Genomic DNA, 11,639 nt, shown 5'->3' with positions numbered 1-11,639 from the left:
AAAAGGAGAGAGGCACTGAGCTTCATAGCAGCAGCTGAACCTCTGACTAGATATGATATCAAACATGAAAGAGACAAATATGAGATGTACTCATGGAATGAAACTAAAGGAAATAACCTGTTTTTTATTGGTTTCCAGCTCTTTCTTCAGCATCTGCACATCATTATCTTTCATTTTCAACTCTGCATCCATCTCTTCAATGACTTTCAGTGAATCATCAGGGTCACAGGAGAGAGGAGACTACAACAGACAAACCAAGAGACACAAATCAGGATGAAACCTGTGTTCAAATAAATCTTATCAAAGCAGCATTTTCCACTGTAAGTGATTTACAATCACAGTTATGTAAATATTTAATATATGTAGGGCCTAACAGGGCCCAAGTTTTATATCATCACTCATAATTATTTATAGTTACAAAAGTAGGATGGTTTAAGAACCAAAAAACATTTCAATTTTGTTGCAATACATAACTGCTGTCTGTATTAATTCCTTATTAGTTGAAAAATATAAAAATATCTATAGATACATTAAAAATTAAAATAAATGTAATCACTTTTCTGTCCAGAAGATCTTCCTCAGCGTCCTTCCTACTCTGCTGCTGTGCACCCTGGAGCTTCTGCTCAAACCTGGCCACTATGTCGTTAAACTAGGAGAAGAGTGAGGTGAAGGGTAATCAAAAAAAATCTGCATTTCTCCAACTCGATACAGAAGGAATGAACATCATACAAGACAAACCACCTTCTTCTTCCTCTCCAGCCTTTTCTTCACATTAGCATCCACCTCCCTCTGCTTCTCACGCTGCAGCTGCTGCTGTGTAGCTACTTCCTCTTCCCTCCCCCCCCCCCCCCCCCCCCCCCCCCCTCCCCACCCCACCCCCCCCCCCCCCGCCCCCCCCCCCCCCCCCCCCCCACCCCCCCACCCCCCCCCCCCCCCCCCCCTGTTCCTCACGCTGTAGCTGCTGCGCTGTAGCTACTTTCCTCATTCACCTGAGATCACAGAGAAAAAAACAACATAAGAAATTAGTATATTAAATGTACATTTTGTTAGCATTGTTAACAAAATACACATATTCTTGAATTGGTGAATCTCCAAGTGTAATCAGGTTGCAAAACAAATATGATTTTAAGTGATCTAGATCAAAAGCTGTCTACATTTTAATCCTAAAAGTGGTTTTTAATTCTCTAAAAAACAGGTTTGGTACAGTGGTCATCAGCATTGATGGCCATTGCAGCTCATTTTCCATCGGCTGATTTTTGCCACTGAAAAATAAATGTGTTTTATTAAAAACAAAGTGTTTTTAATCAAAGAAGATCAAATACGGCTGTGCACCCTCAGTTGTTAGAGACTTTTTTTTATTGTTAAAAGACGATATTTCCTTCTAACCATCACCATGTGCTCACCAACTGTTTACTTTATCTCCTGACATTCAAATGTAGTTCTTTAAAAAGTACCATAACATGGTTGTCCTGAGTTAGTGTAATATAAGGTCGTGTGTGCTGTAAGAGGTGATGTTGCTTACTTTGTTCCTCGTGGTGACAGCAAGGCCGAGGTTCAGTTGTGAAGAGGCCTCCTGCTTTTCTTTAAGCGTGTCAGGTGTCATCACCTCAGTTTTATCCAACTAACAAACAGAAGCACAGCTGAGAGGATCAATTATTCATTCATTTAGGTTAGCATACAGCTAAGCATGGACTAGATGACAACTGGGGAAACATCTGAGCTGGTTTCATGCATTTAGACCACCTCATTCATGCTCTGCAGCTCTTTCTTCAGAGTCTGCATCCTCACCTCATCATGCCCCCTGTGCTGCTCCTCACCCTGCAGCTGCTGCTGTGCCACAGCTACTTCCTCACCCACCTGAGATTAGAGAAAAAAATGTTAGAGCTTTTAAAATAAATGTTCAAAGTTTTGGAAGATTTAATTTGCAAAAATGTTACCCACAACATGGTTTGGTGAATTATTCTCCAGTGTCTGCAGGTTCTTCTCATCTCCTTCCTCAGTCTGGTGTTCATCACTGAGCTTCAGGGCTGCAGCTTCTTTTTCTTTTAACTTGGAAAAAAGTAGAACATTATGAAAAAGAAGCACGTTTTGGAGCGATTATCAGACATAAAGAATATTGTGTGTGTGTGAAGGAAATGCTCTAAAAGTGAAATTTCAGACTATTTACAGTCATTTAGCTTAACACAATAAAACTGCCAGCATTATATCATGGACACTCTGCAATGCATCCTTCTGATGGAGGATAAGAGTCTATATAGATCATAGAAAAACACCTAAAGCCGGAACATTTCATCATTTTTTTTAAATAAGAGGAAGATGAGCTACTGATCAAATATGGCTGTGCTCCCTCAGCATGCCTCTGTTGCACAGGTGCATAATCTCAATGGTAAATGTCATCAATTGAAGTCAAATCTAATGGATTATTTATTTTAATGACTTTGCTGAATTTAGAGATTGTATAATTATTGGCCACACAGATTCTGTGAAGGTGGTGTACTTGTTCACTGTAGTTGTACTTGCTATAAAATATTGTTTTATCAGTGGGGCTAATAAAGACTGAAACAAGCTGTCAAAAGTCAACAAAGCAGCAACTCTAAAAACTCATGTTTGCTTTACAATGAAGTCTCACTACGATAAGGTAAGATAACTCTTTACTGTCATTGCACAGTCATACATAGTACAATAGTAAAATGAAACTGTCCAATATCAGCACTAGATACAACACAACATGACACGATACCACACAACACAACACAGTAACTTAACTTATAAAAATGACGAATAAGTGTATGTGTATTGCATACTGTTACTATTTCACATTAATTATTATTCCACCTTGTTTTTTTTTTTTTATAAAAATACAAAAATATTATTATTGTTATTGTTGTTACCCCCCAAAAGAAGTCCTGGGAGGTAACCAATCAGGTCAACTGTTTGCACTGATTAGGGCCGTTGCCCTGTTGTAAAAGCTGTCCTTGAGTCTATTTGTCATTTATCTAAGTTTGCCCCACTATCATGCCTTTATTCACAGACATGACAGTCATTCATTTTTACACCATCTGTAATTTGTTTTTTGTGCAGCTGGTTCATTTCTCTCTCCTCCCCCTGTTTTTTTTTTTTCCTGAGTTGCTATCTTATCTTTGTGCTTCTGATTCATCTCTGACTGAACTTTGTTGTTCAGGTTAGACTTCCCTCTGACACGCAATTCTGCTTCTTTTTTCATCGGAAGTAGATAAAAGTAATGTCCATTGTTTACTCACATGCTTGTTGTCATTTTCTGTTTCCCCTGAGTTCAAAGCTTCAGTTGAATTCCTCTCAGCTGTCCTATTTTCATTTTTGCTCCCTCCTGCAGAAACACAATACCTAAGTTGTAGATTAGTGTTTAGTTTGATTATTATAAAGTCTTAATTAATCTGGGTGATCTTGTGCTTTATCCAACATCTGTTAAAATACAGTTAAAATGAAACAAGTTATTTATATAGCTCATTAAACTTGTGTCAGACTGAAACTGAATTTGTAACTTACTGTTTTTCTTTTGTTTACACTTGTATGTGACAATGACAACAAGAAGAATGGGCACGAGACAACAATAATAAGGATGCAGTTGAGCACCGCAGGAGTCAAATTCTCTGAAGTGAAAAATTAAAGAAAAATCATGAAAATAAAATAACTCTATAATAATAATAATCTTCAATGTAAAAACAAAAAGGTTTCTATAATCTTCTAACAACCAGTAAAAATTAGTAAGTGAAGAAAAGCAGAGTTTTCTGAAGTATTTTTTATACACATATAAACAAGTACTGAGCTTTAGATTTGAAAATACTTGTGTCAGGTTACCTGGGCTGATCGGGAATCCAAACCAGTTTTTTAGGCTCATTTTGTTCTGGAAAACAAGAAGAAAATAGTCACAATAAAGAGATATACCTCTGCATTCATGTTGAAATGAAAAAAAGAACAAATCATGTGGTTTAAAAACAGCATCCTAATTCAACTTGATGTATGCCACTATGTGATGATCTATCAACACTTAACTATATCAGAATAAATTTTATTATTTTGATCAAAAAAAGGTTAGAGTTCATGTAAATGATTATAATTATTTAACATAATTATGCTTTAACTTTTTCTTCTCTGTAGATGGCCTTCACACTGTGTAATGTACAGCATAGAGGGATAATAACTATTACAATGTAGCTTGTTGTAAATTGCCTCACAAATAAACAAATACACCTTAGATCACAACCAAATCTGCATCTGAGAACTAAAGTTTTACATGTTTGAGGCAACAAGTTGTCACTTAGAACCACAGAGACACACTTTATGTTTCTATTATACAGTAAATTATACAAACAACCAAACATAAAGTATCTACCTCATAAATTACACTGATGCATCTGCTTCCTTGCCGTGAGTGAGGCTGTGCAGCATTTGTCCTTGAGCACTGGTTAAAGGAAACACTCACCTGCAGTAACAGGAGGCGTGGTTTCTTCAGAAGTCTGATGAGGAAAAGAATGTGTGTGTTGCAAACAATCGGTTCTTGCGAGTGTCCACATGTTAAAATGAAACTTCATTAAATGCTTTTAATGCCAGCGTGATGTGATCTGGTTAAGCTGTTACAACCTAAGGCCTTGACCTTTGACCTTGCTATGATGAAATGTTTTCATTGTGTGTCCAAACCTTGTTTCATTTGTGCACACAAACATGTTTCCAGGACAGACACAAACTGACAAATCAACAAATCTTAAATCTTAACATTTGATCAGTTTCCTGCTTCTCTGGAAACTGGTGACATCATATCTGAGCTCTCATTATCGTTTGAGCGTGTAACCCTGACGTGTGATCTAAAGAAGGAAAAGGAAATCTGGACATAAAGTGTACATAAAAAGTAAGTTCTGAGTATTGTCTCAAACTAAACTCAGAGTAATTGCAGCCAAAAGCAAATATGTGGAATCAGTTTGTCTTCAAAAATAGAATTTAAAGCTGTTTGTATGTTGCTTCACTAGTATTGTTCATGTATTACTATTTCAGGAAATCAAATAAATCCTCATTTTAGTTTTTTGCCTTTATTGAAATCAGCTTTAGTTGATAACATTTACTGATATAATCTAAAGAAAAAAGAAAACAAATCAAGGGAAAATTTTGTCACTGAAACACAAGCAGGTTTATGTATAATGACAGCATGAGGTCACCACAAATATTCAGTTCATTCAGTGTAATAACAGCTGCTTCACTTCTTTATCTCAAGTTCTGATCAGTTTCCTGTTTCACTGGAATAACACTGTTTTAGACGGTGGTGTCCTGTTACAGCTCACAGATTAAATGGGACCGGCTTCCATGGGTCCCATGTCTTCCCAAGTCCAATCTTTTTGGACATTATTGTTAGTGGCTGTGGCAATACACCTCACAGGTAACGTTAGTATAACAACATGTGAATGATGACAATACTGAGATGTTGATGTTTATGTTTAGTATCTTGGTTTAAGATCTCACAGTGATAACACTTGTTAAATAGGGCATTACAATTTGTTTTGATGAGATTTGGTCATTAAGTATTGAAATGCACTTTGAAATTTAAACCTCATGATGTTAGTGGACAAATAAATAAATAAATATCCTTTCATTTTATCCACTGGCCGACTTTAAACCATGAAGCAAGAGGACAATTGGGACGATTCAAGCTCTCTGGGATCAATAAACATTGACTTCATTCCTTCAAATGGTTGTTGACATACACTTATCTGGATCAAAGACTGACGAGCAGGCACAGAACAACTCTGTCATCCCTGAAGCCGAGCCACAAATGATGCAGAGATCCAGAATTTTCCAGAGACTGTGACATACAAAAATACCACAAGAAATCGTATTTAGTGTCTTTGTCTTCCTCGTTGTCGCGTCATGCCCTCACTTTCACTGTGTTCTCTTTGCTACCTTGCCTGCCTGTTTAGTTTGTTTTTATACTCTCAGTTTGGTTAGTTTTCTGTTCCGTTGCTATCCAGCAATAAAGCTAAGTGTTTTGATTTATGTTTGCCTCCGTGAGTCCTGGATTTTGGGTCCTTTCTCAAACGAACACTGCAGCATCACTGAGAGATAAAACACTTCTAAATTCTTCCATCTTTAATAAAATGATCAGCGTTGCTGCTTTACCAGGTGTAACATGAAGTTTAACATCCAGGCATCCATGAAAACAGAATTTATTACATTTAACAGAGTTAGAAGTTAGCTCGCTAGTTTCGCTTAAACATGATATACATGTTTTCTTTGATGTTGAGAGATTTGTTTATTTATATATATATATATTTCTCTGCCACTGGATAAAATTAAATTAAAGATTTTTTTTTCTTTTTTTTATCTTGTTCTTTTTCTTTGTCATGCTCAGGTCCCTTTTAGTCATCTTGTCTTTTCCATTCAGTGATTTGAGCTGTTTTTTTTTCTTTTTCATTCTTGTCTTTTATTGATGTTTCTTTTGATTTTCCTACGTCTCCTGTTTTGCATCAGGTTTTTGTGTCTGTGATTATCAAGTCAAAGGCTCTTGTTGGTGCCAGTATTTGTTTTGTTTGTTTTTGGGGGTCTTTTAGAAAGTTTAGGTGTTTTCATATATAATGTCATTTTTAGGATGTTTTCTTCCTCTTTGTGCTTCAGCCTTCTTTTTGACCACATACTTATTTATTTCCTTTTAATGCATTCTTCTACCATATTTCAAAGGCTTATGTCACAGGAAAACATAAGTGTCTCTGGACTGTTTTACCACATGCGTCTGAAATTTGATTATGCCCTTTCCCCATCCTCTACTGATATTTTTTTTAGCATTAGGTATGAGACTTTATCAGAGGCAGACAGACTGTTTCACCTGTGCATTCAAAGACTTGTAGACGTAGTGCATCACATCAAGATCTGCACCAATAAGCTGAACTGGATTTACCTGAATATTGATCAGTGAAAGAGGATCTGTATCCTCAGGCCAAGTTCTTCAAAAACATTTAATAAAATAGATTGGATCTGCTCCTGTTACTGTCTCCTCCTGAAAGCTCCCAGCTGCACTTTACGGTCTTCTCCTTCTTCCTTCAACTGCCTCCATCTGCATGTCTCCTGCCACATATCCATGAATCTACCTCTACTCCTCGGCACATATCTAAACCATCTAAGCTTCTCCTCTCTGACTTTATCTCCAAACTGCTGAGTTTTGTGTCTGATGTACTCATTTCTAATCTTGTCCATTTTTTTCAATCCCAGTGAAAAATATTAACATTTTCAACTCTGCCACCCTGACCACCATGTGGTGCCAGAGCAAGCACATTTCATTCTATAACTAAGTTACCACAAATCCAAAACAGAGTTGCTCAATTAACATAAAGAAAACTGGATCAAACGATGCAGCGATTCCCCGAGGGGTCGGTACTCAAAAAGGCAGTGGGTGGCAACAGGTGATTTATTTGAGAATACACTTCCAACTTCATTTTTAAAAATCATATGCCGTTTATTTCGTGCAAAATTATAAACAAAAATCAGCCAAATAACTTCTTAAAACTTAAAATTAAACGAAAGTTAACTTAATTTGCTTTAACAACTTCAAAAGTGGTCAAAAAATCATTTTCTAACCCTCCCGTCTTCCCATCTGACATTTGGCAAACAAAAAAACCTCTTTACCACACCCATCCAGGGTGCTCTTAATCTCTTGATTAATGGGAGGGTCCATAAGCTAATAAACCAATCACTTTCCAAAAGCTTCTCCAATAAAATTAATTACAAATTTACATAACAAAACCAGGTCAGTATATTCTTACTTTAAAGAAAAACAAAAATGAACATTTTTACACCATTACATAAACATTCAACAAACATAACATATTCCAGTTAGAAATATCCCAGTGGGAATATTAAGATGATTTTTAGTATCATTTGCTTGGACAACTTCAGGGCTGTTGTGAATTTAGGTATTTGGTCAGAAAGTAAACTCAAACATGCATTTAAATTTTAACCTGATTAAAGTAGATGAAAATCAGGGGGTAACCAAAACTATCAAAGAATCAACTGCATCAGACCAAAGACTGGCCAACAGACCAAAACTTTCACTGATAGGATAATACTACCAACACAGCTAAAACAATGTCGACATGCAGAACTATTCCCAAGACATTAGGTAAATCCTGCAAAAAAAACCTCTGTGTTTAATACAGATTAAATAGTGACCATAAAGTTATTAAGAAATGTTCTAAATAAAGCTTTACGCATAAAATTCTTCCTCTTCAACATAAATGCAGGTTCAGTTCAGTACTGTTTCTGTTGTCTGGACCAATGCATTCAGTCATAGGAAAAAGGAATTTTTACGGGATTCTGGGTAGTATGCAGTCATGTGTTTATGATAACTTTTTGCAGTATGATTATCCAAATGTGTGGTTGTACATTGTGTCTAAACATCTCCCCTTTGGTCTTGTTTGTCCAAAGGACATTGTTTGAGATATTTTGTGCTCTTGTTCTTTTTAGCGAGAAGATACTTTCCTCTTTTAACCCTTCCAAATACAGTAAGTGATACTTGCTTATTCATGTAGTACTATATATGTCATTTTACACAATTTGACCTAAAAGTGAGTTTGCTTGGATGTCTTCGGGGGATGAATATCATTTTATTAACACATACATGAAAGCTCCATAACTGCATTGGACCAAAGACTGACCAACACAACAACTTTTATAAATGTTGTGACACTTTGTGATGATCTGTTTTCTGCACCTGGATGACAGTGACTCTGTAATTTCCTATGGAAACAGTAAGGATGTACTTTTCAAAGGACTGAATGGGGATCTGTTAAAACTTTATTTTTACAACTGTGATCCCTCATCAGACAATTTAACTTTGAAGATTTTTAGTGAAAGGTTTCCATTTTTCAGATCATGAAAACAGGGACATTCTTCTGTCAAAGGACAGATGTGTTTCAGCCCACCATGTCACACAAGGATAAAATCTGGGGTCTAGGTAAGGCCTCAAGTGTGCCACAGTGAACACCAATCAGTTCAACTACTCCTTGAACTGTACCAGTGACTTGGCCTGAAGAGAACATGGTTTTATTTGGTAACTGAAGTTGTATTTGGGAGCAAACAATCAGACAGATTTGTGGTAAACAGACAAACAGCTGCACTATGTGTGCACTGTACCATCAACTGGTTATTACTAGGAAACACACTTTTTTTCAAGAAATTATTTTCCAGGGAAACAAGTTTGTATGAAAGACAGGGATCAGGCCTTAGGACAAACAATGTGCAAATGCTCTTTCAAAGATAAGGTACATTTCTGTGCTAACAGTTTCAGCAGAAGAGACCTACTTATCAAGAGCTATAAAAGATAAAAGTAAATAGTCCAAACTGAACAGAAAATACTCTTAACAAAGAATATTAAATGTATATCCAATCTTTCAGCTATAAAACAATAATAATAATATTAATAATAATACAGAGTCACACAGTCAGAATAATGACAGAATAGTTTCATATGTGACTGTTACACTAGTATAATAATTAGTGAATGAAGCACAAAACTAAATGTGAGTATGATAAAGGCCAGTGGCATTTAAGTAAACATATACGTGAAACATCAGAAATTAAAGTACAAACATCTGCATTGAAATCCTCCTGCTGTCACAGTATTACATTACTTCATAGATTGTCCAGTAATACAAATTCACAGTAAGAAAAAACTGTAGCCTTCAACAATTCTGAAATTGATTCAATAAACAATCATGTAAAAGAAATATTGAATTACCGACATCAAATTTATAACCTCACTGTGTGTGTGTGTGTGTGTGTGTGTGTGTGTGTGTGTGTGTGTGTGTGTGTTGTGTGTGTGTGTGTGTGTGTGTGTGTGTGTGTGTAAGCAATTAAACAGAGATCAGTTAAATAAAATTCAGGGGACCTATTTTTTTGCCCGTGACATCATTATTTGTAACTGTACTTTATTAATTGTCCAGAGCTTTGGTTGGTTCTGTTGGCACCAAATGTTCATCTTCAGAGATGTCACATTCTTTCACAGCCTCCTCAGGTTCTTCTTTGGCTTTTTGTAACTAAAGCAAAGAATTAATGCACACAATAAGAACCACTTTGTCATGGTCTGGGTGTGTGGCTGTAAAATTCTGCTGAAGGTCTGGACCTCCCTGGTATCCACCCATGGGCAGAGCCTACAACCTCCCTCACCTGAAGCTGATTGAGGCAATCAGGTCGTAGATTTAAGCTGCTTGCTGATACTGCTTCCTCGCCAGTTCGTCAACTACCCTATGTTGGTAACCGGGCCTCACGCTTCATGTCTATGATTCTCAACCTAACCTTGCAATCTTGTGGCCTGCAGTGTCACTTGCAACCTTACACCACCACGGGATCTTCACCGCTCAGGACACCACCAAACCCACCTGGACCGCACCACCTCTCCTTCAACGCTTCCATCTCCCACCTGCACAGAAGATGTTCATAGCTTCCACCCTCTCCAGAACTCCTCATTGGCTACTGCTCTAACACTGCTCTCCTCTCTTCCAGTACGCACCTAATCACCAGCAGCTGCCGCTGCTTTCTTGGACCTGTCCCCTTGCTTATCCCTCTCCCCTGGCCAAGAACCTCACACCCCATGTGTCAAGCGCTATCGTAAACATCATTTTTGTGCTAGTTAATAAACCTTTGTTAAACCCTTTCCTCAGCCTCCGCTTTGGGTTTTCTGCACGTGGGTTTGATCTTTGGTACTTGGCCGTTTTGTGACACACTTTAACTTTGCAGTGCACCTCTAAAATGTTCAGTGTGGTGTTTAATTTTTTGGTATGAATCTGAAAAGTCGTAGCTTACACTAAGCTTTCTCTGCTCATGAATTCCACTACAATTACTGTATCCTTTTTTGTTGTTGTTGTGTAGTTGTAATAATGATACCTTATCTTTGATGCTCATAAAGACACAGCAGTGTAATTATTGGAAACACCTTTGTGATTCTAGCCCACAGTGCATAATGTAATAATTCCAGCCCAGCTGGCTAAAACAGCCCAGCTGGCTAAAACAGCCCAGCTTCCGCTCTTTCTTTATCCTTTAATAGCAGCTTTTCCCTGATTTGAACAGAAGTAGCTGTGGCTTCTGTACCTGGGATAACATGGTAGATGTATTACCTCTCAGTGACATCATACAGAATTAAAAAAAAAAACAGTTTAAAACTGTCTCAAGCATAAGCTTTTGGCTCACACATATTACTTGTACATGCAATAACCTCGTTATCTAAAACTTTGGCGATCCTTAAAATGAGCATGGAGCATTAATACATGAAATGATTCATAATAACAAAAATAGGAAAATAGAAAAGATCTTTAAGAATGGGCACATACCTGGTTTATCTTGTTTTCCAGCTCCTGTTTCAGGGCCTTTATATCTTCCTCAACCTCCTTCCTCCTCTGCTGTTCACCCCGAATCTTCTTCTTGAACTGCAAGAGAAGAAAGAAAGAAAATACATTTATATACATATAAATGTAAATTTAAAACTAAAATTAATTTTATTAATCTTGTGTTGAACATTTGTGGTAAGATTTTGTTTCACTTCCCTCCTGTGTGAAGAGTGTTTTTCAAAGAGCAGATTATAAACTCACTGACCTCCTCCTTGTATCTTTCTTTTAGTTCACTCAGCT

General features: G+C 37.0%; 2 long non-coding RNA genes across 2 annotated transcripts; both read right to left on the bottom strand.

Moving 5' to 3' along the window:
- Window positions 1–3,524: 3,524 nt before the first annotated feature.
- On the bottom strand, window positions 3,525–4,803 carry LOC121813740. Its single transcript, XR_006053848.1, has 3 exons — window positions 4,373–4,803; window positions 3,838–3,883; window positions 3,525–3,629 (listed from the first exon to the last, which is right to left on the bottom strand). It is a non-coding gene; the product is annotated as an uncharacterized LOC121813740 (long non-coding RNA).
- A 4,240-nt stretch (window positions 4,804–9,043) lies between these two features.
- On the bottom strand, window positions 9,044–11,637 carry LOC121813741. Its single transcript, XR_006053849.1, has 3 exons — window positions 11,605–11,637; window positions 11,343–11,438; window positions 9,044–10,052 (listed from the first exon to the last, which is right to left on the bottom strand). It is a non-coding gene; the product is annotated as an uncharacterized LOC121813741 (long non-coding RNA).
- Window positions 11,638–11,639: the final 2 nt, after the last annotated feature.

The sequence above is a fragment of the Haplochromis burtoni genome, unplaced genomic scaffold (assembly GCF_018398535.1).
Source record: "Haplochromis burtoni strain Fernald_Lab_line unplaced genomic scaffold, NCSU_Asbu1 Contig_2389, whole genome shotgun sequence".
NCBI lineage: Eukaryota > Metazoa > Chordata > Actinopteri > Cichliformes > Cichlidae > Haplochromis > Haplochromis burtoni.
This window is presented reverse-complemented; position numbering and strand designations above follow the sequence as displayed.